The following is an 8,775-nucleotide window of genomic DNA, read 5'->3' as shown; positions in this document are numbered from 1 at the left end:
GACATACTACAAAGCATTGATTACAAGGTTTATTCCAACAAAAGTAGTTTGCAAAATGTTTCCCTATTCAAATGAACATACTAGTTAGACAATTTTAGTGTGAACATTTCAGGGAGGTCTAGATATTGTACTATGCAAATTACACAGAATGGCACTAATTTGGAGGAGACTTCTCACAGGTTATATTTGAGCATATGAATCTTACAAATGAAGTCAAGAACATGTCCAGGTCATATTTCAACCCAAAAGAAAAAGAAGCCTATTTTGAACACTTCTCCACACTTAATTTTCACTACCTTCATTCCCATTACTGTAATGCTGAACTGTACAAATGACAGAATTACAGTAATGAGAATCTACATTGAGAATATCGAGATTTCTGGGGGGAAATGTGCTTAACGGTCATGAAAGTAATGTCACAATGCAAAAATATTTGGCTTAATTTTCTTTATAAGAAAAATATATACAAAATTCTGTTGTTCTTCAGAGTTTGGGGTCAAATGAGGCTTGGACATGTTTTCGTTAGATTGAAGTGCTACAGTATGTCAATATTCTTAAAAGGTTTTGTTCGTAATGAAACACATCATGTGAAATGTTTTATTGATGTTATGAAGCATAATTGTTAGCAATCTGATAAAATACTGAAGTAAAAAAATTAATAAAAATAAGTGAAATAAAAAATCAGGTCAGACAAGATCAATATAAATCTTTAACAAGAGTCCTTATAAGTATTATAGAGATTTAAAAAACAAAAAACAAAACAAGGAACATAAGTCAATACTGCATCACTCTCAGCACAGAGTGTTTTCAGATTGTTTTGAAACACTATGAAGCCCATAATGGGCCAAAGCATCACTGCAATCAACAAAAACACAAACAACCTTTTGCATTCACTAGATGAAGCTGTTGTTAGAGTACAAGAACTTTTCCAGTTGTCATTGAAAATACTCGTCTCTAACATAAACAGGAAAACACATCAGAAACAATAGCCACAGAGAGAGCATCAGCAGGTGAAATCTGTGCACTCCAAACTCTTAAATGCATGTCCCGAAGAGCTCACAAAGCACAACCAAAATGCTCCACAAAACATTCTGAAAGTCAAAATCAAAGTCAGAGAATTTGTCATCTTATTCCATCTGAGCTGATAGCACTGCTCTGAGGGGCGGAAGAGTAAGTGGATACACTGTATTTTGTAAGCACTTCCTTAAACTGCGCCAGGGTGGCGTCGGTCCGCATGCCTGTTGGGTCACAGTGTGTGCGGCTGAGATACTGCAGGAATTTATTCAACCTGAGAGAAATAGCTCAGTGTCAGATTTGGCTTCAATGACAATTCAAAGACCTGGTCAGTTCCAATGAGTTTAAACAAATTAGGCAAAATTACATCAGTTCTTTGAAAGATATGCTGAGAGTTGTATACCATTTTTGAATTACTTGAAATATAGCATAGTTTTTTCAATTCAAGTTTCTGTTGATGTAACATTTCTTGCACATAGAAACATGGGTTTCAAATCCATCAACTGTTTTGGCTTTCTATTTAGTGAATTAAGCATGATTTAAGGGGCATTGTGACATATATACACTACATGGCCAAAAGTGTGTGGACACTGAAACAACACACTCATAAGTGCTTGTTGAACATTTTCAAAACCATGGTCATTAATCTCTATTCCAAATATTATCTAGTTGAATAAATTATTTAAAAAAAATTCAGGATGTTAATATGCATGACAGTGTATGGATAGATTTTTGGGAACCAACTTGGGCATGTTCATGCTGCGGATGCTATGCCGATGGATGCTGTAGTAGAACGCTGGATGCTCCAGAGATGTGTCTGATTTAATCTTCTTCATGACGTTCCCACAATCCTCTGCAGTGGTCTTTCTTTTCCCTGAATAAAAGAAGTAGAGCTGTCAGTTTTAACGAATTGAAAAGTTTAACACGTTAATTTTTCTTAATCGCGATTAACGCATTTACCATTAATACAGCATAAACCAGCATAAACACATGTTGGAAGGGCGGAACCTTTGTAATATATCTGCCCGGAGTCATTACACTGACGCACACTTCACAAACACACACAGCAGTGATTCAGTGTCAGTGATGATGGAGAAAGGACCTCTTAATGCTATATGTTGTAAAAACAAGCCCAGATGGGACTTGTGATAGAAATTAAGTATTTTTCAGCCTAGTAAGGTGCATTTTAATTATGAAGCACATCAAGTCAGAACTATCACCAAAACACAAAATGAGAAGTTTTAGTCTGTAAGCACTTTTCATCAGTTCAAAGTGGTGCTTGACGCTTGCATGACGCTCTGACTTTGGAATCACAAAAAATTATCGGTTAATCACGATTAAACATTTTAATCGACTGATAGCACTAATAAAATGTAAAAGAAAAATAAATGTTTTCTATATATTATATTTATATTCTATTACTATTAGGGTTATGAATTGATTTTTTTTTTAACTACCGTTAATTAATAAAAAAATTCTGAGATTAATCATGGTACATTAAAACAAACTTTAAAATATAACCATAAATATATTTACTTTATACTTTGTCTCAAAGAACTTGCAATAAATTGGTTACTTGTTATTTATTTTAATTATTTAAATATGTATAAGTTAAAATGTTCCGTTTTTTGTGGATAGAGTTAATTAGACACATTTTAACAGGTATAAATCTTTGATACAAGTGTATGTATATATGCAATAAAATCAGTGCTGTTGGACAAAATCTTCTGGTGTTCCAGTGGATTTTTTTAATAATAGGATAAAATGAGCAGATTCAATTCATATCCAGCTTTATTGGCAAGAGACACTTAAGTGTACACTGCCAATGCATTATTAGACACTATACAGGTATATAAAAAAAAAAAAATTGAATGCTGAAGTTTAATTTGATGAAGTTAAAATCTCAAATCTATTATTGTCTCTGGCTGCCGTTCAGTCTCTATCGAGCACACGCTGGGTCTTTCGTGCGGTTTCACTTTGGACACTGGTTCAGATGACAGTGAGTGAGCTTTTTCGGGCAATGAAAAAAGATACGGCAGCTTGCCCGTATCTCTCCCACACCTGGCTCACCACTTGCGGGTGAAGTCTCCATTCTCCGTACAGTAAATCCGGTCCCGTGTTTATTATGCCCGGGACATGCGTCAAACAGTCAACTATTAATCACAGAAATTAACGTGTTTGTTAAATTTCCCAGCCCTAATTACTATATAAATATCTCCAGTTAAATCATATACTGTATATTAAATATATAAACTGATTAACCAACAAAAGATCATAATTTTTCAGTACCTGACTCAGATGTATCAGCCTCTTTAAAAGTTTTTATTACCGCACTCCACTAGAGAAAACATGAAAGAGCTTTTGATTCATCGCCTCCAATTGAACTGAACAATGGGCAGCCAGAAGAGAACTGAAAATGCTGAACTATTGATTTACAAAAAAATCACACACCTTGGTTTGAGAGGGCAGAGTATCCTGGGACATGGAAAAGCTTGAGTGTGGTGCAGTCAGCCTCACAGATGAGGGTCTTCACCAGAGGCTGGATGTCCTCCATATTGTGCTGCACTGCTGCAACCAACATCTGTCTCAGAAAACCAGTGTTAAACAGAGCACCAGCCCTGATGGACAGAAAACTAAATTAAAAAGAAAGCCAGACAGAGGGAGTTTTAATCATGACTGATGGTTTAATTGAGGAATTATGCATTTTTCTCAATGCATGAGTGATATTGTGAACAAAAAACTGCATGAATGATTTCATCTTACCAAAGTGACCCAAGTTCTACTGCAGTTTTACCTGGCATGCTCCCATGGCACTGGCAGGGCAACTGTCTGTACAGGTTTTCTGTTGATGCAACAAGCAGAAGAGTAATTATTAATGCTTAACTCATTGAAAAGCATTACTGGTCATCAGCATATCTTGTGATTTGGATGCTGGTGTCCCCACCAACTTTTTAAATAGCTTAACCAGCAAGACCATACTGGTTGCCCAGCATAAACCAGCCTGCACAATGGAAATTCATGCTGCTATAAGCTGTTTTTTTCAGCTGGCTGGAATATTAGGGTACAGGTATTTGTTTGCAGAGCCTTTTCACCTTCAACCATGCTTCCTGGCTTGAGAAACACCCTTTCTTCACACCACTGGCAATGCAAGAGCTGACACAGTTTCTTAGAAGACTCATCTGCCTGGCTGGACCCTCTGAGCACACGCACCACCACGAGGACAAAATGCTCAAGGGCAACAGCTAATAGCACCTCTTAGCTATTATTGTCTGATTGTACAGTTTGCAAACTGTCAAGTAAGATAAATAGGTGATCATACCTGGCTACTGAGGCCAACGCCATATGTGCAGCCAGTTCCATATAATACTCGATTCTAACGATCTGGCAGTCATAATGGCGAAGTGTCACATTCAAGGACTAAGAGTAAAGTGAGACAGTGTCCATTGATGTCACAGACACTATGTCCAGATTTCGAACGTTCCAAAAAGCAGCGTCCAGATAGTTCACAGATGTGAACGTATTTAGTAAGAACTTTTTGTCCTTTTTTAACAGACTTGATATGTAATAAGCAAACCTGGCTACAAAAGCTTGTATTGAATACCATGATCATCATGTGCAACTTTTTTATTATTATTTCTATTGTCTTGTTAGTACTTCACACAGTACTTTCCCATGGATTGTTGTAAAAGGGATCATTTATTCGGACCCTAATTTCTTACTCATATGCAGAATTGACCAGCACTGCCTCAGCTGTTCACTCACATGTAGTCAAAGGGTCTGAGGTGCATGATGACATCGGCGTCCATCTTCACTACCTCCACAGAAGCCATGGGTGAGTCCGTGTCTCCTGTTCCTTCTAGCTGTCGACGTGTGTGGTTTCCCTCCACACGGATGTGGTTCAGATGACAATTCTCCTTAATCATCTTCACACAAGCTTCATTTATGTCATTTATAGTAACCTTTACAGAGTTATGCAGATGCTTTGCCTACTGCAGACCCATTATACCTACAGATAAATAGATTATGAAAATGTATATAAATATATACACAATATATTTGCATATGATCCTTTTATTATGATTAAATCTGTGCAAAACGTGTAAAGATATTTGTTATCATCATTAGTTATCAGTTCTTCTCAGTGTATAGTAGATTTCCTACCAGTGGCTCCAAAAGCATCAAGACATTCCAGTGGATTCCTCTCCTCTGCTAGAATCGCGAGAGCAGAATACAAGCTGCCTACAACTTCACAAAGAGACGATCTAATTTTGGTCAATAATTAAAGGCAAAGTGTGTAATTTCTGTACCACTAGCATCAACAAACAGCACTGCAAAAATAAAGACTTAAAATAAAGTTTCCCAAACACTCCCCCCGTCTGCAATAGCTCGATAAACAGATAGTCCCGCCATAAACTCATGCCATTGGTTGAGCTATGTTGCTGTGTTGGGCTGGCTGGATGCTCATACAAACAGAGCAATGTTTTGAAAGCGCCATAGAGTCACAACATTTACACATTTTAGGGGAATAAACCTACCTGTTTGTCTTCATTTTGCAGCTGAAGTAGGTGCCTGTCTTCTGGGGTGTGGTGTGGTTAGGCAGGAGCTGGACATTGGTGCCCAACTCTTTCATAATCTCATAGGCCTGTCCACCTAGGACTGAGACAGGGACATAATAAGAGAGAAAGAATTAGAGGTAATAATTTGGTGTAATTCTGAATAACACATCTACAGTCAAACAGAGAAAACTGGCCAGTATTATGGCTTGCTGAAACTTGAGTTAAACTATTATTTTCACAAATACAATCCTCGTATATGACAACGTTGCTGTTCAAGTTCAACATGTATATTATTCCACATCAACAAACTGGCATACAGTTCAGGCAGTTCTCTTTTAATGACTTTTGCCTCTGCAGCCTTGGCAACACAAATGCACAATTATTTGCTATGTCAGTAAAGCACAGCAAAACAAGGAAGCATTAAAACATTAAATAATGAGTAAAGGAGAGTAAAGGCTCACTTGATTCTTCGAAGGGTACATCTGAGCTGCCTGAATAGCTGGCCTCTGTCTCACCCTTGTTGATGTGGCGTTTGAGATGACTTATCATGTCTGTTTTGCGGGCGATAGTGACAGAGCAGACCACGCAGTGGTAGTGAGCCACCAGTCTGCCTTGAGTCTGGAGATGGGACAAAAAAGCAGACACACTAGTTTCTGGTTCTCAAAAATGGTTGATTCCAAAATGATTTCCAAAGCTCCTTAAGAATCATGATTATGCGATTCTTAAGAAAAAAAGAAGCCATCACAGATAAAATTGGAAAGATGCAGAGTTGCAGAGATCTAGTCATTTCAGTGATATTCCACTACACATTAGCTCTTCCTTAAAGGGATAGTTCACCCAGAAATGAACATTCTCTCATCATTTACCTCTTACCCTCTTGCAATCCCAGATGTGTATGACTTTCTTTCTTCTGCCGAACACAACCGAAGATTTTTGGAAGAATATCTCAGCTTTGTAGGTCCATACAATGCAAGTGAATGGTGGCCAGAAATTTGAAGGTCCAAAAAGCATATAAAGGAAGCATAAAAGTAATCCATATGACTCCAGTGATATGATAGGTGTAGGTGAGAAACAGATCAATATTTAAGTACTTTTTTAACTATGATATATGCACAAAAATGTGAATTGCCAAAAACAAAAGAAGAAGAATGTGAAAGAGAACGTGGAGGTTTATAGTAAAAAAGGACTTAAATATTGATGTGTTTATCACCCACACCTATCATATCTCTTCTGAAAATATGGATTTAACCACTGGAGTCATATGGATTACTTTTCTGCTGCCTTTATGTGCATTTTGTACCTTCAAAGTTCTGGCCACCATTCACTTGCATTGTAAGGACCTACAGAGCTGAGATTTCTTTTCTAAAAATCTTGTTTTCAGCAGAGAGAAAAAAAAAAGCCAATGAGTATATGATGAGAGAAATTTTTTGTTTTTGTTTTTTTTTTGGGTGAACTATCCCTTTAATAGTGAAGTTATCTATGACATAATTTGGTCTATTCTGCCATCTTATGGGTAAAATAATTACATCTCAGAGACATGTATACAAAAAAACACTGTTGGAATTTGGAAAGTCACCACAAAACCCTGAACGTACCTGGTCTGAGACTGGATTTGAGTTGTCTACAAGGCAGATGACAAATGCACATCCTTTGGCCTGTGGGAGCATTAGAGGAACCAAAGTTTGCTTATACCAGTGAATTCTTCACACATATAATATCTGACAGCTTGCTTCACTCAGTCAATATCTTTCAAATGCTTGTTGGGTTAGAAACTTACAGTGACTCTAAATGGAGTCTTTTGATTTACTAAATTTCAAATACCTTCAAATTCCACATAAACTTTACAGTGCAAGTTCTGTAGGTGCCATCGAAGTTTATGACTGTAACAGGCCTTAAATGTATCTTCTGAACACAATGGACATGATTTCCTCCCAGCTGTGAATCAATGAACACTGATCTGAGTATCTGAATGAACAATGAATAATTGTTAACTTTAGATCCGTGTGGTCTGCAGGTGGTTTTAATGAACATTTAATGACTGAGATACTACAGGTTTCTGTACCTCCATTCAAATCCACAAGCATCTCAAGACCTTCCAGTGTGGTTTGGATAGACACATGTCTCTCTGAAAGAGACAGACAATATTAATTTAAATTATTTAACCATGTTGAAACACAGGGAGTGTAAAATCCTTCACAGGTTGTGATTGCTGAAAACGTACCCATGACAGTGGAAGATGTTTGTCCATTGTTGTCCTCTGTTTTCACCGGCTTAGAATAGGCATCATGACTGGGCATCTTTTCACTTTGTTCCACAGATTCAGTAAGCATCTCATCAGTATCAGTCCCAGTGTCTGTTCATAAATAGAGCATTTATTTACATATATATATATATAAAAAAAAAAAATTTTTTTATTTATTTTATAACTATTAAATGTTATTTGATTAAAAATAATATATTTCAACATAATTATAATCATATAATTATATATTTTATTGCTAGCTTTATTTTTCTTAAAAAAATATATAAAATCACAAATACATAGTACACCTAAGGATCTACCAAATAAAGTTTGAATGGAGTCTCTACGTTGTGATAGAGACAATTTAATTCCAAAAAAGTGTATAACAAGTATGAGTGATGTAACTACAGTGCTCGTCTTGTAAGCACTGTTATGAATACAACCATGAAAACAGAAAAACTACAGTGGAGCGCCACCATACGTTAATAGCCCATGTATATGATGTTTCCAAGCAGAACGGCCCTATTGCGGAGCTCCGCGGTAAGACCATTGCTTCATATACAGTATATTCATCTAACTGTAATTTCAAACTTATTGTTGAACTCGGAGAATGCATGGATTAATGCATTTAGTGAACATGCCAGTACTCTGCCGATATGCTCCGAAATACGGAGTCGTTTTCAGCATTTACATTATTTACACCTAGGTCCTGTGGTGGAGCTCCGTGAGGAGGCCTATATTTACTTCAGCAGTTTTGAAGTCGTATTAGATATATTCTGGATAAAAATTCAAAATGTATAAATATTGAATGTTATTTTAGCAACCTAAAAATCACGCTAGAACCAGTTAATCATTAATAAAACAAATAATTTTACCTTTCCCATTGGCGTCCTTCTGGTGAAGTTGCTCACTAACTTCTTCCTTGAGCTCCGCCATATTCACAAACTAGCTTACGTAGAATGC

General features: G+C 36.7%; 1 protein-coding gene and 1 pseudogene across 1 annotated transcript in view; one reads left to right on the top strand and one right to left on the bottom strand.

Moving 5' to 3' along the window:
• Window positions 1-85: 85 nt before the first annotated feature.
• On the bottom strand, window positions 86-8,748 carry LOC127456768 (TRMT1-like protein; annotated as a pseudogene).
• Window positions 8,336-8,775, top strand: part of LOC127456764 (transcriptional protein SWT1-like) — a 40,570-nt gene continuing 40,130 nt past the window's right edge. Inside the window, exon 1 of the mRNA XM_051725342.1 lies at window positions 8,336-8,352. The gene's annotated coding sequence lies outside the window, so the exon portion shown is untranslated. The remainder of the gene's footprint in view (window positions 8,353-8,775) is intronic.

Source organism: Myxocyprinus asiaticus, chromosome 19 (assembly GCF_019703515.2).
Source record: "Myxocyprinus asiaticus isolate MX2 ecotype Aquarium Trade chromosome 19, UBuf_Myxa_2, whole genome shotgun sequence".
In the NCBI taxonomy this organism is placed as follows: domain Eukaryota; kingdom Metazoa; phylum Chordata; class Actinopteri; order Cypriniformes; family Catostomidae; genus Myxocyprinus; species Myxocyprinus asiaticus.
Note: the sequence above shows the minus strand (reverse complement) of the source record. Positions and strands in the feature narration are given on the sequence as shown.